This window comes from Triticum urartu, chromosome 1 (assembly GCF_003073215.2).
Source record: "Triticum urartu cultivar G1812 chromosome 1, Tu2.1, whole genome shotgun sequence".
NCBI lineage: Eukaryota > Viridiplantae > Streptophyta > Magnoliopsida > Poales > Poaceae > Triticum > Triticum urartu.
This window is the reverse complement of record NC_053022.1, coordinates 559,879,903-559,905,352: the sequence shown is the minus strand read 5'-3', so window position 1 is coordinate 559,905,352 and position 25,450 is coordinate 559,879,903.

The following is a 25,450-nucleotide window of genomic DNA, read 5'->3' as shown; positions in this document are numbered from 1 at the left end:
CCTTTTGGGCTCAAGAGTGCCCAGGCGACTTATCAACGGTGTGTACAGAATTGTCTCCGCAATCAGATTGGGTGCAATGTTCATGCTTATGTGGATGACATAGTGGTGAAATCCAGAGAGGCGGAAACCTTGATATCTGATCTCAGAGAAACCTTTGACAATCTCCGGGTTTACAAAATGATGCTTAACCCGGAGAAGTGTGTATTTGGTGTGCCTGCAGGCAAGCTTTTGGGATTCTTGGTCTCAAACAGGGGTATTGAGGCTAATCCAGAGAAGATTAAGGCAATCACTTCTTTGGCTAAACCGGCATGTATCAATGATGTTCAGCGATTGGCGGGTCGTGTTGCCGCTTTAAGCCGATTCATAAGCCGGTTAGGGGAGAAGGCCCTACCGCTGTACCAATTGATGAAGAAGGCAGACACCTTTGTCTGGAGTGATGCTGCTAATGCTGCTTTTGAGGATTTGAAGAGGCAGTTATCTGAGCCGCCGGTTCTTGCGGCTCCCATTGACAAAGAGCCTTTGCTGTTATATGTGGCTGCTAATTCACGAGCTGTTAGTGTGGCAATTGTGGTAGAGCGCAAGGAGGCTGGTAAGGAACATCCGGTTCAACGGCCGGTTTATTATGTCAGTGAGGTACTCATCGAGTCAAAACAAAGATATCCTCATTGGCAGAAACTTGTTTACGGGGTGTTCATGGCAAGCCGGAAGCTGAAGCAATACTTCCAGGGTCACCCTATCGCTGTGGTAAGTTCTGCCCCATTGGGAGACATTATTCAGAACAGAGAGGCTACAGGACGAGTCGCCAAATGGGCCATCGAGCTCGGGCCTCATGGTCTGAAGTACGTACCGCGCACTGCCATGAAGTCTCAAGCTTTGGTAGATTTCATCAACGACTGGAGAGAGCTACAGGCACCTGAAGAGAAGCCCGATAACACTTATTGGATTATTCACTTTGATGGGTCCAGATAGTTGGAAGGCTCGGGGGCTGGAGTGGTATTAACTTCCCCTCGAGGTGACAAATTTTGTTATGTGCTCCGGCTTATGTTTCCTTGTACTAACAATGCAGCTGAGTACGAGGCCCTGCTCCATGGTCTCCGGATGGCCAAAGAGATGAACTTGAGCCGGGTAAGATGCTTAGGAGACTCAGACCTTGTGGCTCAATAGGTGTCAGGCAAGTGGGATTCTAAAGATCCCCTCATGGCGGCTTACCTCGTGAAGTCGATGCTGTGGCTGGACATTTCAAGGGTTACGTAGTGGAACACATTGATCGAAGGAAGAATGAGGCGGCTGATGCCTTAAGCCGGCTAGGGTCTCAGCGTAAGCCGGTGCCGCCTAACATCTTTCTTGATGTTTTGCATAATCCTTATGTTAAGTTACCTACAGAGGAAGACCTGGCAATACCAGACCCGGAGGCACAGTTGGTGGCGGCTCTCCACGTTATCCCGGATTGGACAGTGCCTTATTTGGCTTACATGACCCGGGGAGAGTTGCCTGAAGATGAGACCTTGGCAAGACAAATCGCCCGGCGGTCCAAGTCCATGATAATTGTCAATGGCGAGTTACATCATTACAGCGTCACTGGAGCGATTCAACGTTGCGTGTCACCTACAGAGGGTCAGGAGATCCTTCGTGAGATTCATGAAGGCGATTGTGGTCATCACGCCGGCTCAAAATCTCTTGTAGCCAAAGCTTTCCGTCATGGGTTTTATTGGCTGGCGGCTCATGCTGATGCGGAAGACCTGGTCAGTAAATGTGACGGCTGTCAGAAATTCTCACGACGAGCCCATGTGCCGGCTCAAGAATTGAGGATGATTCCAATTACCTGGCCATTTGTAGTCTGGGGGCTTGATATGGTCGGGCCTTTCAAAAGGTCTAAGGATAAAAAGACTCACCTCTTGGTGGCGGTTGACAAGTTCACAAAGTGGGTGGAGGCGGAGCCAGTCAGTAAGTGTGATGCAGCCACGACGGTCCTGTTTATGAAAATGGTGATTTTTCGCTTTGGTTTTCCACACAGCATCATAACTGATAATGGCACTAACCTTTCCAAAAGAGCTATGGAAGAGTTCTGTCAACGAGAGCATATCCGGCTTGACGTTTCAGTTGTGGCTCACCCTCAATCTAATGGTCAAGCAGAACGAGCTAATCAAGAAATCTTGAGGGGTATCGAGCCTCGGCTCTTGGTCCCCTTGCAGCGGACGCCGGGTTGTTGGGTGGAGGAGTTACCTTCTGTACTCTGGAGCATCAATACTACACCTAACAGATCTACGGGTTACACGCCTTTCTTTATGGTGTATGGAGCAGAGGCGGTCCTGCCAAGTGACATCCGTCATGACTCACCCCGTGTGGCGGCTTATGTTGAGGAAGACAATGAAAAAGCTTGGCAAGACGCACTTGACCTGTTGGATGAAGAGCGAGACTTGGCAATAGCCCGCTCAGCGATTTACCAGCAAGACCTGCGCCGCTACCACAGCCGCCAGGTTAAGTCCAGAACCTTTCAGGAAGGCAACTTAGTGCTACGACTCATCCAGGATCAATCTGACATGCACAAGCTATCCCCTCCTTGGGAAGGACCCTTTGTGGTCAGCAAGAATCTGAACAACGGATCATACTACCTTATCGACGTCCGGGAACACAAAGACTCACGTAAGTCGGAGGAGGAGACCCGTCGGCCGTGGAATATCGCTCATCTTCGGCCTTATTATACTTGAGCCGTCGGCTCTAATGTGTATATACTTATATTATGTATATTACATAAAGCAATAAAGTAAGACCTCTGTCCTTTTTTCCACTCCCAAAAAAGGTTTATGTGTTTTCTTTGTCAGGTGGTGGAGATAACCAAGGAGAAGCGGATCATATCTGAATCCGGATTTCCTTTGGTCCAGTTTATGATCATATCTGAATCTAGCCGTGATCACTTGGGGGCTTCCTGTTCAAAAATAGGTCGTATTCGAACCAAAGAGAACATAGCTGTCGATACCCACTTGATCGGCATACTGCCAAACCCACTTGGGGTGGTGGAGATAACCAAGGAGAAGCGGATCATATCTGAATCCGGCTTTCCTTTGGTCCGGCTTTAATGATCATATCTGAATCTAGCCGTGATCACTTGGGGGCTTCCTGTTCAAACATAGGTCGTATTCGAACCAAAGAGAACATAGCTGTCGATACCCACTTGATCGGCATACTGCCAAACCCACTTGGGGGCTTCTTGATCATATTTGAATCATAGCTTAACCCCTTTGGGTCTGACGTGGATCGTATTCGAATCAGCGTCATTAAACAACTCTTATGGTCACTTGGGGGCTTCCTGTTCAAACATAGGTCGTATTCGAACCAAAGAGAACATAGCTGTCGATACCCACTTGATCGGCATCGCCACAGCCACTGGGGGCTAACAGATCGTATCCGAATCTTAGCTCAACCCCTTTGGAACGGTTCACTGATCGTATTCGAATCAGAAACCCTTGAATTTTGTTCATCATATTTTACAAGTATCAACATTGGATATCTTGCGACCCTCTTGAAAATACAATGGAATACATTGCAATCCTCCAGGATTAATATTGGTTACATCAGGTTGTTAAGTACCAGGTGAACTTTTATGTGCCAATTTTCAGGAGTTAAACTTACCCTCAGGGGTTGGCTTATATAAGCCGGAAAAGCAGCCGTAAGCATCACAGGGCAATGCAAGACATTTCTGCAAAGGACATAACAGATTCATAAAACTACAAAGTGCATAGTGACGGCGGCTTATGCAAGCATTAAGGGCCATAAGCATGCGCAAAGGCATAGCAAAACTCAAGGTATTTTTTACTCTATTACAAGACTCCCCGAGTCTAAATGATGCGGCATTGTTTTTTCTACAACGACATAAGCAGGAGGCGCCTGACAATCTACTCTTGGGATCGATTTGAAGCTTCCGGGTTATCCTTCTCCGTCTCTCCGCCGGCTGCTTTGTCCTGGAAGGATGATGAGGCCCAGTCAATGCCACTCAAGGCCTCAAACTCAGCTTCATAATCTATTAAACCGGTTGGGTCGACTTCAGGAGCAAAGGTGTGCTTACGGGTTGGAGGGATCAAGCTGACATCGTCATAATGCGGCATGGGGATTCTGCGATTCTCCTTGTCATAACCCGGCTGGCACTTGGTGAGGTCAGTGTCGTTCCCAATAAGAGTAGCCACCGGACGAATATCCTTCACACAGGCGGTGAAATCCTTATCATTAAACACGGTGCCATCTTCCTTATAACTTGGATACCCAAGAGCAATATCAGCGGGGTCTAGTTCTGGAAGCCACGCCTTGGCCCGGCTCAATGCGGCTATAGCGCCGGCTCTTGCAGATGCTCGTCTTAACTCTTGGACTCACTGAGGTAGCACAACAAGCCGCTTCAGCACATCTTGCAGGAGATAGGGAACATCATTTGATAAAGCCACAACGGCCAGAGCATGTTGTGACCCGGTGTAGAGCTGTTCCACCAGAGTATAAACCGCCTTTAGCTTGATCACCATGTTCTGCTTGAGATTTGTGCTCCTGGGGCCTGTGTTATTAAGCATAAGGTGAGTCAGAGGAAACAACTGAAATGGTCATTTAAGGTTTGAGTAAGTCACTCACCAAAGATTGATGAGACCATTCGAGATATCTAGCGCTTTAAGTCGGACAGTTCAGCCGTTGCTTCTGCAAGCAATGCCTCTGCTGTCTCGGCCCGGGTCACCAGTGCGGCCTTTTCATCAGCCCAAATTTTCTACTCCGATTCAAAATTTTTCTTCAGCTTCTCTTGTTTAGAGACGCTGAATTCAAATTTGGAGTTAGCCTTTTGAGTTTTAGTCTCCTGGGCTGCCATGCGGTTCTTCAGGTCAACAATCTCCGATTCAAATTGACTTATGATGGCCTGCATTGCACCGGATAGTAGTCAAGATTACGGTAAATAATATTAAGTCCCAAGCACTTTGCAAGCAAAGGTACTTGACACTTGGGGGCTAATGTATACTGAAGAACTTTCAATTACTACTCCGGCTCATGGAAATTAAGTCCCAAGCACTTTGCAAGCAAAGATGTTTGGCACTTGGGGGCTAATGTGTGTCGCAAGTGCTACAACCGGGTTAAATGTCTTTTTCCTAAGCCGGATAAGCAGTGCTAGGCAATTTTCTAAAAGTCTACATCATATTTACTTATAAGCAATAGACTTGGGGGCTGGTACAGTAAGTATGGTTAAAGAAAGCTAGCATAAGTCATACCTCAGATTTTTGCTGTATCTGCTTCACCATGTCAATTTCCAGGTCACGGCTACTATGTACTTGATTGATATAGCCGGAGACGATCTCTCCAATACTCAAATGAGTATAGTCAGTGACGTCCAGCTTGGCCTTTCGGCGTTCTACCAATTCCTCTTTAGAATACTTGGCAAGTACAGTTGGCTGTGCCGGTTCAACAAACTTAGTCTTGAGAATCTCAACTTCCGGATCATTTGCCTTGGCGGGGCTAGGAGCCTCCGGGTTACCAGAATCGTTGAGGGTTTGCTCAGTAGGCGGGTCAGAGGAAGATATAGGAACATCATGAGATGGTTGAGGCGGCGGCTCGTGAGCAGAGGCGTCAGGAGCAGCTATGCCCAGCTCTGGTTTAGTCACAACCGGCTCTTGGGGCGGCTTAGTCTTTTTTGCCCTTTTGCTGGGTTTTACTTGCACACTGTGGAAAAGGTAGACAGGTTAAATACAAAAAATATGAGTAAAATAAGGCATAAGGTACAACAAGTTCATATTACCCGGGAGCAGTTTTGAAGGCTGGCATGTTGGACTGCATAGACTCACCGGAGGAAGGTGAAATATCCTGATAGTTGGAGTTAGAAGAATTGAGAGGCTGACGAACAAAACCCGCCAAAGGAAAAAATGCTTAAATCGAAGATAACCTCAGCCTGCCGTTTCCTGGTCACATTAGGTAAGCCGGAGGAGAGTTCCGCGTCTTAGCTGGTCCTGGTCTTCCTCCAGTTCTCATAAATCTATCGCTTCAAAAGAAATTGAGGGTCTTGGTAAGCTAAAGGATGTGAAAATCTTACTTTCCGAGTCACTCTTCGGATTTTCAACCTCGGTAAAGGCTCTGAGTCGGAGGAGATTATAGTTACCTCTTCAACAGCTTGGCTGTTGCCTGTATCCCCCTGAAAGGAATTAATGTCAATAACATGATGATAAAAGAGTCAGAGGAATTAGGAGTTACTTCTTCTTCATGATCCTCAGTATCATCCAGTTTCATCATATCTGAGGCGCTGGGTTTCCTCTTTCTTGAAGTTCCAGTCTTAGCGGTTCTTCTTTCGGCTCTTTTCGCTGCTCTGGCTTGTTTGGCAGCCTCATGGTCATACTTGACCTTCCAGAAGTCGCTATTTGCCTATGAATAAGGATAAAGGGTTATGAGTAAAGGTAAGGTATAACATAATAAAGATAATTGTGGAGGATAATAACTCACTGGAGGGGCCGGGTTCTTCTTGCAGAAGGGAAGTAAGCCAAAGGCATTACTAGTCACCGTGCCCTCTTTCAGCAAAGACTGGGTTGTAGCTTCCACCGCATCATCTGGTAAGTCGTCAGGACTATGACGCAGTGGGTCATCCTTTTCGCCTGAGTAAGTACACATTAAGCCGGGGCGGCGGCTTAACGGAATCACTCGCCAAGCAACCCAGACTCGGACCAGGTCGATGCCATCTAAACCATTCCCCAAAAGAGCTTTGATTTTCTTAATGGTGGGGGTGAGTGACAGACGCTCAATAGCAGTCAACTTGTGCGGCAGCGGGTGGTTGGATTCAAGGCGCAAGGCGCGGAAGCCGGGCAGCGGGTTTTCACCAGCCAGAGAAGTGTCCTCGCAGTAGAACCACATTTGGTTCCAATCCTTTGGATGACTCGGCAGTTTAGCATAAGGGAAAAGGCAGTCTCTCTGTCGCTGAATCGAGATGCCACCAAGTTCTAGACTGGGTCCGTTGGCGCGCTCATTCTGCCGGTTCAAATAGAACAACTCCCTGAACAAAAGTAGGCTGGGTTCTTCTCCAAGGTAGACCTCACAGAAAACTTGGAAGTTGCAGATATTTGACACGGAATTGGGCCCGATGTCTTGAGGTCTTAAGTCAAAGAAATGCAGAACGTCTCTAAAGAATTTTGAACCGGGAGGAGCAAATCCCCGGCTCATGTGATCGGTAAAAATGATCACCTCCCCTTCCTTGAGTTGAGGTTTCTCTTCAGACGGTTCAGGAGCACGATAAGACATGACGTCCTTCTTGGGCAGATGGCCAGACTTTACAAACTCGGACAGTTTGTTCTCTATAACAATGGATGGGACCCAGTTACAAGTAACCGGAGGTTTAACAGCTTTGGGTGCCATTGGGTAAATTGAAGCCTACAACAAGATAAAGGAAAATTTTCCGGTTCATTATAACCCGGAGAATAAACATTATTGGGTTATTTAAAATGGCGGCTTAAGAAGGGGCCTAATGACATGCAGGTAACTATGTGATAATGTTTCACAGCTGCAGGTCTTAATGATGATTAAGGTTTTCTTAAGTCACTAGAGGCAAGCGGTGCTGACAGCCGGTATTATCTTAAACCGGCTACGTGGACTACTATGGCTGAAACAGAGTCAACAGACGCAGTTTTTTGGCTAAGTGTGGAACAAACAGGTTTCACAAGTTGCCATCATTATTTTGGATCAAACGATGCTCTGGAAAGGAAAATATTTCTAGATCTAAAACAGTACAGAGAAGTTCATATACTCGCAGAAGGCTTCCAAAACAAGGGAAATGAGATCTGTTCTCATACAGGATAAGCACAAACATTTTCCGCAGCAGTTCTAAGTTGTTTTTATAATCTAGAAAAGGCATTGGAGGTGAGAGCTAATGGAGGTTTGCGTCGGGCGGCGATGAACGACGACGAACTCAAGACGGTTTCAATGCAGATCTGAGAAGGGGAAAAGAGGAACTCACACATGCGGAAGAACTACGGAGGGTCGCCGTTGTTTTCTGGTCAAGTTCAGGGTGATGTAGCGGCCTGAGTCGGTGAAGACGAGGGGGTCGACAGCGGCGGCGGCGGCGGAGCTTGAGCAGCAAACAAGGAGGTGCGAGGAGGAAGACGACTGAAGGAAATGAAAAACCTAGGTCGCATCTATTTATAAGGAGGGGCCGACCAAGACGGCGCGAGAAACGAGGAGACGGAATATCATTTTACAACAACCCCGACGCCTCGATTTTCGGGATGGTCAGTAAAGGCAAAGATCTGTTGACGGATATGACGGAATAAAATATGAGTTTTATTGAAGATGACGTCACGGAGATTTAACCTAGATCCAGATGATGACGTCATGGCAGGTTAAAGTTTCCGCACAAAACAGAAGACTGAAGGCCAGTTCATAAGGTTTTTAAAGATTGACATGAACCGGTTCAAATTAATTTGGGGCCTAATGTTGGGAGTATAACTATTTATGTAAGCCGCCCAGGAGGGGCCGGGTTACGCAAAGAGAAACCCATCTGAAGCCCAAGACCAAGACGTGAAGAATGCGGTTCAGTAAAGGGTCTAAAGGCCCACAGGCGATTTATGGCCCATGGTGATAAACCGCCATGAGGGCGTGACTTGTATTGTAAGGTAGAAGTAACTAGTCACCGAGTCGGACACTGTTTATAAGCCGGCCGGGACTCTGTAAGCCGTAGGGCGTCGACCCATGTATATAAGGGGACGACCCGCTGGCGGCTTAGGGAAGAGACAACAAATCGAGAACCGGGCATAGCGTATCTCGCTCCCTGGTCATCGAAACATCAAGTAATTCCAACCCAACTAGACGTAGGCCTTCCTTCACCGTAAGGGGCTGAACTAGTATAAACCTCGCGTGTTGACGGTGTCCTGGACTAGGGGGTACTCACAACGTCGTCTCCCGATCTATTAGACTGGGCCGAGGACCCCCGTGGCCATATACTCATGGGCCAGTTCGGACGGCTACCGCATACAAGGAAGATTCCACAAGACTTGGCGATCAAGACAAGGACTTCTCCCCACCGGCGTATTCAGCTAGGACTCTTGTTATCCTAGGCCTCCGGTGCATTATATAAACCGAGGCCAGGCTCGTCGATAGATATACAATATATACAACAATCATACCATAGGATAGCTTCTAGGGTTTAGCCTCCTTGATCTCGTGGTAGATCTACTCTTGTACTACCCATATCATCAATATTAATCGAGCAGGACGTAGGATTTTACCTCCATCAAGAGGGCCCGAACCTGGGTAAAACATTGTGTCCCTTGTCTCCTGTTACCATTCGCCTAGACGCACAGTTTGGGACCCCCTATCCGAGATCCGCCGGTTTTGACACCGACATTGGTGCTTTCATTGAGAGTTCCGCTGTGTGATCGACAAAAGGATCGATGGCTCGCCTGCAGATCGACTGCGACTTCGGCATCTTCGTCACCAGCTCGACTGGTCACCTTGGTTCGACCAAGAATTGCGCCCCGTGTTCGGATCACCATGTCCGGACGAGGGCCTTCATCAAACATCAACTCCGATCTCTATCAAGATCACGGAGGAATCATCTATGGAGCTCGGGGGCTCAACATCAACATTGCCCTCAAGCGACCGTGCTGTTTTTCTGGACAGCGAACTCGTATCTGCCACCACCACCTCCTCGAGTATCGCTTTGACGATCGCTTTGGTGGAATTGTGCGGAATTGAGTCTACAACAACCCTTGAAAATTTCGTCGAGTTCCGATGGAGGAATCTCTGGCAATCCACGATATACCGGAGCCCTATCAAATCTGGACGGGAATTTGGATGAGTTTAGGGCGTGGTGTCCAGCTTCTAGCTCGGACGTCCTTTGGAAGATCCAACCGTTGATCGGCTGCGGAATTCCTATATCTACCACCTCTCAAAATTTCGGCTCGATCCGACCGTCCAAACTCCGGGAACCTTCCGATTAGTGCATCACTTTTCGGATCTGTTTTCTACACGAAAACGAATCCGACCCGAGTTCATCTTTTTTATGAACAGGATTTCGGACATCCCTTTTGAAGGAAGTTTTGTATGGGGTATTGTGTTTTGTTCCCGAACACATCCCACTAACTGTAAGATCTTTTGAACATGATCTTCAACATCATGCTGGTGTCAAACCAGTCCGGCAATATTACTCCACGGCTGCCGACCTGCGCTAGACACGGCGTCACTTTGTTGAGCCGAGCTCAACTTCTTCGGATCATCATCTCGGCAAGCCGAACAAGTGCCCGGTATCGCGAAGGATAAATCATCACCAACATTGCCGCCCCACGGATTACATGGAGCGGGCATACCGGCATCGCCGCATGGTCGCTTCATCAAGCCGGCATCGACCACGTCACGACCTGCATCGACAGGGCCGCACTATTGCTTTTTCAAGCTGGTGTCCATCACGCCGACCTACTTCGACTCATCGGCTGACATCGAGGCTTCGACATCTCGGCTGGACCGGGGGCTTCGCCATCTCTTCATCAACCTACTCCGGACACTTCGGCGTCACTAGCCGACCAGCTCCGTCACGTTAGCTGGGCCGAGGGCTTTGCCTCGGCGAGTCAACCTTTACCAGCATTGCCATGCCGTCGTCTTATCGTCCATCAGGCAATGGGTGTGCGGAGCGGGTCCCAATTTTAGGAATCACCTTCCTTCGGATGGCTACAACAAATAAACCAGGTGCTATTAATCCCAGTATTTTTTGCTTGTTTGGGTTCATTTTTCCCAAGGAATTATTAATCTGCTTTGTCCGCCATATGTACACAGGTCTATCAAATGGTGGCTGCATTAACGACAGTCGCATGGTGGTTCGGTCAGTTTCCGTACATAGTCCGACGAACGCCGCACTCGGAGCTCGGACCGACCTGCGAATTCAGGCTTTGCCACGCCTTTACCGCATCACGCCGACGCCCTGCATCGACTTGACTTCGGCGCCAGGCCATATTTCTTTTATTACTCACTTTGCATAAATTATTTATTATGCAACGATTTTTTTAATTATCATTGTTACTATTATCTCCGGTTTGCACTATTTTTTGTGCACAGGAAAATGATCCGGGGACTTCGGCGTCACTCTGTCGGTCTGCATTGATTGTGCTATGTCACCACTTCGGCGTGTGAAGCTCTCCGCTCCGCCACCTTGGGACCGGCTTGAGGGATGGAACCTTGCCCCGCATCAAGCTCGGACCGCGTCATCAATACCGAACACATTAACCAGCTAAGTCGCTTTCATGCTTAAAGCTTTAATTTCTAACTTGCGTTCGGTTCGACCAAGCATTATACTTTTTTGGAAAAAAGTTGCTTCTAAAAAATTTCCTTGTCCAAACTATGTTTGTGACGCATAAATTCAAATACCCCTTTTACTTGGGGGCTTCCTTTATGAAGCTTTTCCTGTTGCATATGATTATACTTGTACGGCTTCGTTCCTTGTTCGTGTATTACGCCACAATATGCACCACATTGACTTAAGCGATTTGCAAGCTGGGTTGCCTCACTCCTGTGTTTACCCCTACGTTCCCGATTGTTCGGCTAGGGAGTAAAGGGAGCACCTCTGTGATTGTCACGATCGGGTCACCCGAGCCGGACCTCAGACTGGGTGAAGCCGAAAGCTAGCGCTCTTATAGTTATTCAATGATGGTCGGCACACAACGGAACTCATGAGTACAAAAAATCTATTGCACAAGTCTCATAATAACAATGAGCACCCAAGAAAGGTATCGGTGGGGGTACTATTTTCTTCGAAGATGCTTCTTACTCTTCGCAGTAATATAGCATAAGTTCCCTGAGCACACTTTGTCTGTTACAGCCTTATGGCCTGATTGCCTGGTTATTGGAAACACCGTCGATATTCTCGACCGATGGAGTACATAACACTTTTCGGTCCTTAACCGAAGAGGGAGAAGCCGACGGTCGGTTAGGACGCGTTTAAAGTTCGGTTGAACATAGATATGATATAAGTACTTCGGTACATGCAATCATTCTTCTACCCAAGTCACTTGGGGGCTCTTAAGTTTATTTGAGCCGTTTTATAATAAGTGTTCTTCTTCTCAGTCGTTGCAAAGTTCTATTATTATTATTTATCACTCCTTTTTTCGACGCGAGTGTGCGGTCACTAGCCGGGGAGCCTAATTTCTCTCTCAAAGCCGCTAGAGTTTAGTTTGCTAAACTGGCCTAATGAGAAGTACTCCGCCCTCGGGATAGGAGGTTGAAGCCGTAGGATGACCCGCTCGAAGTCTTGAGATAGGATGTGTCATGTTAAAGGACGACAGAAGCACTTCCTTTTTCTAAGACCAATTTTTGGATTGGCACCGAACACTTGATCTTGTTCGGTGGTCATGTTTTTACTGACGTTTCTTGGTTTTCCAAGCCTTTTGGCACTTTTAAACTATTTGTGCTTTTCCAGAATTAGTCTCGCAGTGCAACGCCGGACACCTTTAGGGATTCGGCAAAAACATTCTCAGATATTGCTATATATGCATCGGTTTCGAATTGTGTCTTCGGTCAATAGTTGGGTTGCCCGGCTCCTGCACTTGCTTCCTACGTTCCGTTTTGTTCGGCTAGGCGTGCAAAGGGAGAACCACTGCGATTGTGCTTCCAGCTCACATGGTTAAGCACCTTAGTGGAGAAAGCCGAAAATAGACTGTCACAATAAGCATAAACTGGTCAGCGATCCGATGACTATGACGGGCCATTCATAACATTGGCCGAAGTGTTTACGGCTTGACCTCGACTGTCGCCGAACACTACCGGGGGCGATTAACTGGCCTCCCAAACTAAATCCTCGATATTTTGCTCTTACATTCGAGCTGAGGTTTCATGATCATGCTTAGCATGACAACCCAAAGAAAGGAACCGATAGCGGGACTATTTTCTTTGGAATACATTTCTTCTGTTAAACAGTAATATAACATATCTCTCTGCGTACCTTTGTTTATAAAACCATGTGGCCAGATTGCCTTGTTTGTCGTAAATCTTTGCCCTCATAAAGGCTTTATAAAGTAGGACAAACACTCCTCGGCTACTGGCCAAGGAGGTGGAAGCCGATGGTCGGTCAACAAAGTTTTGTACAATGCGGATCCGAGCATTAATGACGTAAAGTACTTGGATACATAGAGTCATTACACATAATTTGTGATTTTACTATGGATATTGATCCTTAATTCGGCCACCCGTGCCCGCATTAAGGCTCGGGGGCTACTGGGCTTCGGGCTTATTATTTACAAATATTAAAGGGGCACATCGATCCCCTGATCTGGTGTTGCCACCCGACCAGTGTCTCGGGGGCTACTGCATTGCTTGTCCAATGCAGAAAATTTTATGTGCAATATAGTTTCCGAGGAGATTTTGATCCTCAGGTTGGTCGGCCGCACCCAACCTAAGTCTTGAGGACTGAGCACGCCGCTTTTGTGTCCCGAAGTATTCTGCCGAGCTAGGACTTGATCCTCAGGCCGATTTTGCAAATCAACCTGAGTCTCAGCGGCTACTGGGATCAGCGGTCTTATGTCATCCTTCATGTGCATCTCGGGTTTTAGACCGATACACACCTTGAGGGCTACTGGCTATATATCTCGGCAGAGAATAAATTGCACCAATAAAAAATATTGACAAAAAATTGGCCCATAGTCGGGGTGGTGCACCACCTCGGAGGCAGTCTGGCATAAAGCTCAGGCGCTAGTGGTTGGCTCCATAGAGGGCATTTCCGGCATTGAGCTCGGCTAAACTCCTTCAACTTTTTTGAACCAAGGTGATATGACACCTCGGATATAGTCCGGCATTGGAGCCTGGACACAGTCCGGCGTTGGAGCTCGGATATATTTTGGCGTTGGAGCTCGGATATACAGTCCGGCGTTGGAGCTCGGATACATAGTCCGGCGTTGGAGCTCGGATACATTCCGGCGCTAGAGCTGGGAAGCGGTCCGGCGTTGGTGCTCGGCTGCAAAAGATACCTCGAATGCAGTCCGGCGTTGGAGCTCGGACGCAAGAGGACCCTGCCTCCCGGGAACAACTTCAAACCCGAGGTGTGGCATAAAAATAAACAAGGCATTGATAAAGGCCGGAAACTTAAAGGGGCTCCTCGGATACCCGACGTGTAAACTCGTCGAATGCATTTCGGCGATCCTCAAGATCGAAGATAAAGAAGATTTGTTGAACCAGTTTTCAAGACCGGCAACCGAAGATGAAGAACAGTTCGGAAGAATCGAGGAGCGTCCCTAACTTGAAGACCGGTTCAGGGGGCTACTGACGGTGTCCTGGACTAGGGGGTACTCACCACGTCGTCTCCCGATCTATTAGATTGGGCCGAGGACCCCCGTGGCCGTATACTCATGGGCCAGTTCAGACGGCTACCGCATACAAGGAAGATTCCACAAGACTTGGCGATCAAGACAAGGACTTCTCCCCACCGGCGTATTCGGCTAGGACTCTTGTTATCCTAGGCCTCCGGTGCATTATATAAACCGAGGCCAGGCTAGTTGATAGATATACAATATATACAACAATCATACCATAGGCTAGCTTCTAGGGTTTAGCCTCCTTGATCTCGTGGCAGATCTACTCTTGTACTACCCATATCATCAATATTAATCGAGCAGGACGTAGGGTTTTACCTCCATCAAGAGGGCCCGAACCTAGGTAAAACATTGTGTCTGTTGTCTCTTGTTACCATCCGCCTAGATGCACAGTTCGGGACCCCCTACCCGAGATCCGCCGGTTTTGACACCGACACGTGTCCTTTGTCCCGATTAACCCCTTCAAGCTTCCTAGTTGCGATGGCTCCATGATTAAGTCCTTGCAAGAGGACATCTGCCGTGACAATTCCACGACTGGCTATGACTTGGAATGAAGGATTTTTACCCGGAGGTCGATTTGAGTCGTTTCTTCCTCTTGTAGCTCCCTACGACCATTAGTGGCAACGAATGGAGCGGGGTGGATGAAGATCTATCTGCTCGTTGTCACCATCAATCTCCATGCAAGAAGCTACTTGCGTTTGATTCTGTGGACACTGGGAGGAAGTTTCTGGCATGTGCAGAGAAGGTTAGACCCTCTTCCGTTGTTACAAATGATTTGTTAGATGTGATTCAGACACTGTCATAGTCCCAACCCATTCATACCACACCTTCAACCAAACGCATACTAAGACAATGTCACAGTTTGTACCTAGTATCTTAAATTGTTGCCATCTCATCAGCGGTGCCATTAGAAAACTATTTGGCACCGCTTCAGCAGGTTGTGCAGCCGACTTTGGTCCACACATCCGAGCAGCCAAGCAATAAAATACTAAATCTTTATGGCACGAAGGAACTGGGCATCGGAGTAACTACGTGCTCCGGAGTCCGGGTCCCTAATTTTTTTCCCGCTGCATCGGCTCGCCAGTTCAGGGCACCGGTGCGAGATGTAGCAACAATTGTCTTTACACCAGTTTTGGCATACATAGTGGATGGCCTTAGTGCTATTAGTTCTATGTTACTAAATTTGTGCATGTACACACCTGTTAGTATCAATTTGCCGTCATCCAAACACTGTTGCTATGATGTTGCAGTTATATTTACCTTCCCCATAAAATGTTCAATTTGTTATTTATTGTACATGAGTAAGAACTTGTAGCGTCGTTGTAGTTAATTATAGCTTCTGATGTTCCAGAATTTGGTTGTTGTCTCAGTACCAATTATTTCATTTGCACATTGATCTTTTTGAGAAGATATGTCATAATTAACATGTTTCTTTAGTTTTTCAAAGTAAGCATTGGTGATTTTCTATGTTGCTATAAACCCATTTCCCCTACAATTGTTACTGATCTAGTTTTAGATATTATAGGATGAACGGAAGTGTTCTTACTTGGAGTGGGTTGATCAAGAGTGGCCACAGTCTTTGAAGATGTGCCTAACGAAGATCTGGAGCATGTATGAGGAAGTAAACACAGCTAGGCTTAGAGAAAGTCTTGTCAACGCTGAAGCATATTTCAAGATGCGGGATAAAAAGTTGAAGGTGGAGAATGAGCTCAGATTTAAAAAAAACTTCGCTAAGATGGTGTTGGCGAAGGAGGAGGCACTTTCCTAGTTGGCGCGTGAAAAACGGGTTCATACTGAACTGAAAGCAGAGGTGGATAAGACGAGCCTCGATGATCTCGATTAGGGAAATGAATATATTGTTCTTATGAAGTTGAACTAGCTATATGTTGTACTGTGCTGTTTTCATGTAGCTACCGTACTGTGATGTTATAATATATTTATGTGCCTGATATGAAATTGGCAAACAGTTGTCCGATATGAATGTGAATTTGCGTAATACTAGAATTATTAATTGTAAACTAATAAACCTGCTAAATGTTTCATGGACCTTTGCAAACGGTTCTAGCAGTAAAAGTGGTTGCGATGGATAGCCCAATGCCACACAGTTTTCTTCATCAAATCATGTGTGATATAGTTGATAAAAGCAAACAGTTAACCAAGGAAGACCGTGTGTGATAGTTACACCTTTCACACACGAGCCCACATAAAACTATGTGGGATTTACGTCTGAACGGAAACGTTTTCCCTGGATTGACTGTGTGGGATGTACATAAGAACGGAAACGTATTCCTTGGATTGACTGTGTGTGATATACATACGAACGGAAATGTTTTTCTGGGATTCACCATGTGGGATGTACATACCTACGGAAATGATTTTCTCAGATTAACGTGTGGGATGTACATACCTACGGAAATGATTTCTGGGATTCACCGTGTGGGATGTACATACCTACGGAAATGATTTCTGGGATTCACCGTGTGGGATGTACATACCTACGGAAATGATTGGGTTTCGATGCCTCCCCCGGTCACACACGACCCCAGCCTGGGTCCCAGGAGGGCCTATCCCCGATGATTTCTAGGTCGTGTGGGAAGGACACCCTCTCGCACACACTCACTTGGCGACGGTTCCAAATGTCGTCGCGAAAAGGGGTAAAAACCCGTTTGTTTAGGACCGACGCGCACCAGTGGGTGTTGGAAAGCATGCTTCTATGGTTCAAACTCAATTAGAACAAGTTGCTATATCTCAAAGAGAATTGCTTGATGAAATGAATAATAATATGCATGACTTTGCTGTTAGAGTTGCAACTAGAGGAGGTAAAATGACTCAAGAACCACTTTATCCTGAGGGGCACCCTAAAAGAATTGAACAAGATTCACAAAGAGCTAACACTAGTGCACCTAGTCCTTCTAGAAAGAAAAATAAAAGGAAGAATGGTAGGACTTTGCATGCTCCTAGTGAACCTGAAATAGAGAAACCTCCTATTAATGATAATGAAACCTCTATCTCTGACGCTTTAACTCAGTTTCATAATGAACACTCACCTAGTGATAATGAAAAAGATAATGCTGAGGTTCATAAAGACACTCAACCAACCAATGATAAAGAACCAGATAATGATGTTGAGATAGAACCACCTGTTGATCTTGATAACCCACAAGCTAAAAATAAAAGATATGACAAAAGAGACTTTGTTGCTAGGAAACACGGTAAAGAAAGAGAACCGTGGGTTCAAAAACCTATGCCTTCTCCACCCAAGTCAACTAAAAAGAATGATGATGAAGAATTTGAACGCTTTGCTGAAATGCTGAGGCCAGTCTTTTTGCGTACTCGCTTGACTGATATCTTGAAAATGCCTCCTTATGCAAAGTATATGAAAGACATCATCACAAATAAGAGAAAAATACCGGAAGATGAAATCTCCACTATGCTTGCTAATTATACTTTTAAAGATGGAGTACCTAAAAACTTGGAGATCCGGGAATACCAACTATACCTTGCTCTATCAAAAAGAATTATGTGAAAACTACTTTATGTGATTTAGGAGCTGGTGTTAGTGTTATGCCTTTCTCTTTATATAAAAGACTTGACTTGAATAAACTCACACCTACTGAAATATATTTGCAAATGGCTGACAAATCAACTGCCATACCTATCGGTATCTGTGAGGATGTGCCCATTGTTGTTGCTAATGTAACTATTTTGACTGACTTTGTTATACTTGAGATGCTCGAGGACGACAATATGTCGATTATCCTTGGTAGACCCTTCTTGAATACTGCAGGGGCTGTTATTGATTGCAATAAAAGCAAGGTCACTTTTCATATTAATGGCAATGAGCATACGGTGCACTTTCCGAAGAAACAATTCCAAGTGAATGGTATTAATGTTATTGAAAAATCTCCGACAATCACTATTGGAAGTTTTCAGATACCTCTACCTCCTGTCAAAAAGAAATATGAAATACTTATTGTTGGGGAAATGCATATCCTCATTGAGGTAACTTAGTGATTTACGAAAGTTCTTCGGTTTCATGATAATCGAAAGTGGTTGTTAATAAGACTTGATCAACCTTATTAATGGATCATTTTTGAACAGTATGAAGTTGATGAATTTAGTAAGCACTACTTTCTGTCCCTACTTTTTATTCTCTGTTTTTATTAGTTAAATAAAATAAAATGCCATGTTTTGTCTGTTTTTTGAATTTCCCATGCAATAAAGAAATGACCCAAAATTAAAGTTCTCGGAATGCCTCGAAAATTTAATACGATTGTTTTATGAATATTTGAGAATTTTTGGTGCAATAAACATCAGAGGGAGGTGCACCAGGTGGGCACAACCCACCTGGGCGCGCCAGCACCCCCAGGCGCGCCCTGGTGGGTTGTGGTCCCCACGTGGGCCCCCTCACTTATCTCTTTAGCCCACATCATCACTTACCTCCAGAAAAAATTCCCCATTGCTCTCTCTCCCGTGTTCTTGAGCTCAAACCCGCGGATTTCGATCTCTTTGCTCGAAGCTCCATTTCCGAAACTGTTTCGGGGGATTGTTGCTTGGTATGTGACTCCACCATTTGTCCAATTAGTTTTTGTTTTAGTGGATTATACTTTGAATAATTAGCTACTCTTGGTGCTACTGTAGATGTGCTTGCATGTTGGATTCTTAGTGTTCTAAGTAGTTTGAATGCTTTCTATGGTCTCTATGTATCCCTATGAGAAGTTGCTATCAATCTTACAAAGTTTTGTTGACAATTTTTTGTCACTCCAAAAAATTTATTTCCAGAAAATTGTACGTGGACATGAATATCTCCCGGAAGTTTGGCTCTAAGAACTCCAAGGGTGTTATTGGGGAGTCTTCTGATAATGATCTCCACCCTCGGAGGTTGGCGGAAGTACGACCGTGCGAATGGCCGCACACCCCATTCCTGCAAGAGGTCAGAATTCTTGAGGACTTCATGCAATATATTGCTAATGTCGGCCTCACCGACTTCATCGCAGATGAGTGTGACCAGCACCACATCCTCACAAACATCTTTGTTCAGAGCTTAACTTTCTTGCCTAGAAATAATCCTCCTGAAGTGAGCTTTAATTTATATGCTGAAAACCATCAGATACCACTTACTGAGTTTTGTGACATATGCATGATCTCATCTGATGGGGGCTTGGCTGAGCCTAGGTCGACCGAGTTTGAGGCCTTTTATCGCACTCTGACAGTGGGTGATGAGAGAGGAGTGTCAGCCATCACTGCCGTTGGCTTACATTTTCCCGTTGTTCGTTACATTGCACTTTTTATTACCAAATGCTTGCTTGCTAGGGAGAAGATGGGTGCACTTAGTTCACCAGACCTTGCTGTTTTACGTCGTGCACTAGAGGGCTACAACACACATAGCTTGGGAGCTATCGTGGCTCGTCGCCTCCATCTTAATAAATCTCAGGGCAAAATACATGGTGGCATTTATGCCACGCGTTTAGCACGAGAGCTGGGTGTTTCGCCTTTGTCCTTTGATCCTATCCTACCCACGTGGTATTTAGATTTTGACACTTTGAAAGAACACAAGATCCTTGAGGGAGAGGTTGATAATTTCACTTACAATCTAGTGTATAACCAAAAATCTATTGTGGACACATATTTGCCTGCGCCTGCTCTTTTTGATTATAACAGCAAGGGAAGATATTTTGTTCTTGAGAGCGAGGCCCGAGCTCATAACGCAGTAGTGGTGGCAGCTCGACGTGCTGAGGCATCCACATCATGAGCCTCCATGAGCTACCACGACGACTACTACCCTCCAGGCTACTGATTCACTACCAAGTTAGGCCAAAAGCCTAATCTTGGGTGTCGTGGTTTTGTCACGGCAGATGTCCTAGAGAAAGGACTTAGTCGTGGAGCCATCGCGACGGGTTAGCTTGAAGGGGTTAAAGCGGACACAGGGACGCAAGAGAATTTATACTAGTTCGCCCCCTTTGATGAAGGTAAAAGCCTACGTCTAGTTGTGATGGAATTGATGGGGTTTCGATGACTAGGGAGCAAACAAGCTTCGCCTAAGTCTCGAGTTGTTCTCTGTTGTCCTTGAACCGCCGCCGGGTTGTCCCCTTATATACACGGGTGACGCCCGTCGGTTCACGGATTCCCAATACCGGCTCATAGATGTGTCTGGTTTGGTCTCTACTTATTCCTAACTTACAATACAAGTTACATACCAACGCCGGTTTACGGCTACAGGCCTTGAACCGACTATGGGCCTTGAGCCCTCATCTGCCTTCTTGGGTTTCAACATAGTTAACTACTGAAGAAGTTAACCCGGCCCAGATAGGCCGGTTTACGCCCAGTAGTGATATCCTCAACATTAGGCCCCAGATTGATTTGAACAGGTTCATGTCAATCCTTAGCAAAAATCTTCATCTTCAACACCTTATTATAGTTTGTTGAATCGCCGTGATGTCATCTTCTCTGGTCGTTGTAAACCGGCGTGACGTCACCTGTTATAAAGAAACTTATCCATGATACCTTTTGTTTAATAGGTCTGCGACAATCGAGGCGACAGCTCCGTTTCCAGACCCATGGTTCCTTGATTTTCGCGCCTGACACATGCCCCTTGCCTTATAAATAAGACCGAAGGGTCATTTCTTTTTCCCCTTCGTGCCCTTCTGCTTCGTCTTCCCCACGTCGTCCAGCTTCGGAGCTCCGTTGCCGTCGACGACTTCTGCTCCAACCTTGGCCGCTGCATCACCCTGATTGTACCAGAGCATCGCGGCGACCTTCTGTTTCTTCCTCGGCTCCGGTGAGTTCTTCACCTTTTCCTCCGTAGATCCGTTCTAGGGTTTCCAAGTTCTTCAGTGTTCATCGTCTGCTTCGTACTCATATGATAGATCCTAGATGAACCTGTGAACCTTTGCTCTATGTAGCGGTAGTTCTTAGCATCCGCCTTTACTTATATGCCTCAAGACCATAGATCTACCTATATCTCTACCCATTGATTCGGTACTGATCTTTTTTGAACCTTAAATATTTTCCTTCTTTTCTGAACTTGCTTCAGATCCGTCGTTGTAGAGAAATCTTGTGAAATCTGTTTCTGTACACTTATCTATCCGCAATCTCAACTGTTTCAATGCTTAGATCCGGCGGTTTAACTTTGTAGAAAAATTGCCAAACCGGTATATACCATTAGTCCCCTTGTTGAACCGCTTGATGTTGTTGCTTCATAAAACTCTCGTTTAGATAGAGTTGTCTCCGGTTTAACATTGTACATACCAATGCACTTTAATAAATGCATTCTTGAACCGGAATTACCTATCTTGTAGATTTCATCATGGCCAAGCAAGTATATGAGTGCAACTGGGTTCCTTCTCGCGTCACAGAGACTCAACTGAATAATTTAGTCCTGATCGGCGCTTTAGGCAGCAAAAACACTATCCATTGGAGAGCTCTTGGCAAAGAATGCCCTCCCACACCTCAAGAAGGAGAGGTCGTCGTTTTTGTAGATCACTTAGCCCGGGGCTTTAAGCCGCCCGGTTCTAAATTTTACTAGGACGTTTTAGCCGATTTTCAACTCCACCCACAAGACACTGGTCCCAACTCTGTTACAAACACGTGTCACTTCCAAGTGCTCTGTGAGGTGTTCTTTCAAGAGGAGCCCACAGTAGAGTTGTTCAGAGACTGTTTCCATCTAAACCGCCGTACTGAGTTTTCTGACGGTTCCAATATGGAATTGGGCAGTGTGGCGATTCAGAAAAGGAAAGGGGTCACATACCCTCACACCAAGCTGCACAGCCACCCCAAAGAGTGGAATCAAACATGGTTCTATTGCAAAGACACCTCCCCTGCTGGTGAAAATCCTTTGCCTGGTTTTCGTCCGGAGCGGCTTAGCAATACACACCCCTTTCCGCAAAGGTTGACTGCCAAGGAGAGAAGCAAATACGCTCCTCAACTGTCCAAGCTCAGAGCCTTCATGGCCAATGGTTTAACAGGAGTTGATCTCGCTCGTTGTTGGATATCGTGAAGCATACTGCCCCTTCGTCAGCGCTCCGGTTTGATGTGCGAGTATACTGGCAGTGTTGATGACCCACTGCGACATGCTAACATCTAGCTTACCGATGAAGAAATCACAGAGGCTGTGAATAAAATGCTGAATGAATCGGAACACGTCTGTTCTTGAACCGGCCTACTTCCCTTCTGTGCCACCAACAAACCGCCAGCTGTAAGAGTTTGATTGTTCTTTTTTCTGAACCTGTTATTGATATATCTGGTCATTGTTTAATATCAATGCCTGTTTAAACAGGGCAATGATCCATTTTGGAGCAAGAAACTGCCGTAGGAGAAACCATAAAAACCAGACAAACCGGAAAGATCAATCCAGCAAAAGACTAAAGCTGTGAAGAAGACTACCCACAGGAAAAGAACCACTGCATCCTCTGATCCGGCCGCTGATGACGATGTGGGTAACCCGGACCTTGAGGTAGAACTTGATTCACTTGGCTTATTTTTCACGCGCCTTATTGATGATGATATTTGTCAGGATGATGCCGAAGCCAGTCATGCTAATGTTGCAGAGGTAATTATTCTTTCCTCCGATTCAGATCCTTTGCCTTCACTAAAAATCCGTCAGGCAAACCGGAAGGTTAAATTTTCTTATCCTCTTGCTTACTTGGATCCCAAATTTCTTATGAAGACCCGACAGCACGAAGCTCGCCGCACGACCCAGCATAGTGGCCAGCTAGTTACCTCCGTCGGTTTACCGAATAGTCCGGTTCGGAAACGCCATTCAGAGGTCTCTAATTTGCCTGTCAGTACTTGTCCTAAAATGGGCTATTTTCGTCAACCTCTTAATCCGTCTGACTCCGATTATCAGGTCACTTCCCATTCATCATCTGGCGAGTCATTAGCTACCCAGCTACCGCCGCTCAAAACGGTGCTTGGGTAAGCCATACTTATCATAATGCTTCTGGTGTATTACTTTGTAGCATATACTGTACTAACCTTTGTTACTCCTTTCAGGGCCAAGCCTAAGCCAAGCAAGAAGGCTCACCTAGATAAAGCGGCTGAAGAAGATGCTATTCCTGAACTGGACAGAGTACTCAACCCTGAAGCGGCCATCCGTGAGGATGTGCCAAACGACCCACCACCACAAGATGATGATTTTATTACTGAAGAGAGACATGTTGATACCTCCGGTCCTGTTGACCAGCCCAGAAGCCCCATCCGGATTGAGAAATCCACCAGTCCATCCAAGTCTGCTGATAAACTGACGGCTCCAATGCAACCCAGCGACGCCAGGGATGATGAAGTTGTTATTACTGGCATTGGCCATACAGAGCCAAGCAATCCTGTCGCTTTGTCTAAACATACTGCCAAGGAAGAATTTGCTGCCTTTGGCAAGGGCAAGTGGAATGTTGATCTAGCGACTTACGCTGCTCTAAATGCCCAAGACATCCATTCCGGCTATCTGAACCGGCTCTATACCAGTCATGACTATGAAGCCGGTCTGGTTAACATGATGAAAGATAAATATGAGGTAACTTCCATATGCTCTTTCCTGCTTGTATGCTTCAATTCTTGCTGACTCGCCTAGCCCCCAAGGATCAGTTTGTAATCTTCTTTCAAACCGGGACTTAGTAATATAAATCTTAAAGCCTCGAAATTCGCTGGCCCCCAAGGGGCGGTTCAACTTAGTGTAGTTAAATCGGGACTTAAGTAATTAATATCGGCGCATCAGAACTTATTTGAACAAATAGCCATTAGCCCTCAAGTGCCAAGTTGAATACTTGTATTGAGTTTGGGACTTTATAATCAAGTGAAATATGAAGATCAAATAGGCATTAGCCCCCAAGCGCCAAGTGCATAACTTGTTATGTGGTTGGTGCTTCAATTCTTGCACTGCTTGCTTAATCATATAACTGTCTGTATGCAGGCTGAGCTGAAGACAAAAGAGACCCAAATCGCCGATCTCCAAGAAAATCTGAAGTCCCAACAGACTGAAACCTCAAAAGCAAAAGAGGAGTTGACCAGCGCCTTAAGCGTCATGGAACAGCTTAAGAAGGATTTCAAGAAGGAGCGGGCGGATTGGGCTACTGAAAAATCCGCTTTAACCAAATGAGCAAAAGACGCCGAGGCTGGACTAAAACCGGTGGTGGATGAGCTAACCAGCATAAAGCGGCACATGTATGCCATGACCGCTGCTATCTTTGGTAAGCCGGTTTGATTTCTGAATTGATTCTGCCATCCTACAGAGCTGCCGGTTTGTTAACCCTTTGTGATATTTCAGGGACACGCATTGGTCATTTGGGGTCAGATGTGCGGAAGAAATTGAAAGCCGCCTATACGTTGATCGAACAACTGTACACTGGTGCACAGCGGATCATCTGTACTGCATCTCACAACAAGCCGGCGCCCACTTTGATTCAGGGACACTCTGCAGAAACTGTCGGTGCTTCCTGCCCGGGTTGAAGAGCTGAAGAAATCTGCTGCTCGAACCGGTGTGATCAATGCCTTAATCCGGGCAAAAGCTTGGGTGCCGGATTTTGATCCTATTGAAGAGGCTCATGGCTATCCCAGCTTGAAGGAAGACGGGTCAAAGTTTAGTGAAGCGGATCTGCGGCAATAAACCGGGAGGTGCGTCGCTAGCTTGTTCAATTGGGTGAAGAAGTAGACTTGTCTCATTATTCAGCCCAATATGACAATCAAACAAGCGAGTAGCCTGCACCAATTTCATGAAGCGGAAAATCTTATCCCTCCAATCGTAAGCATACTTACGCTCCCGATATTGAACCGTCGTTGCTGATCCATGATGAAGCTGTCTTTCAAGCATTAATGGGAATCGACTGGACAACTGTTGATTTCCAGCCGCTGGGTAGAGAAACTGAAGTTGAAGCAGCGCGGGATGACCCAAAACCATCAGGCCAGGCTGGTGACCAAGCTTGAACCGGCAGCCGGTTTAAACTGCTTCTCCTTTGAAAAACAATGATCTTGTTTTGGGCACCGTGTTGCCTTGTAATAGGCTAGCTGATACTCTTGATCTTAATATGCCTTCGTGCATAACCACAGCAACTTGTGCTTTCTTTGGGTGATAAACTTTCCAAAGTATTTTCTGCAACATAAAAATCTTAAAGTGCCACCGCGGTTGTACCGTCAGGCGGAGTATGATGTCTGCATATATAAAATCAAAATATATG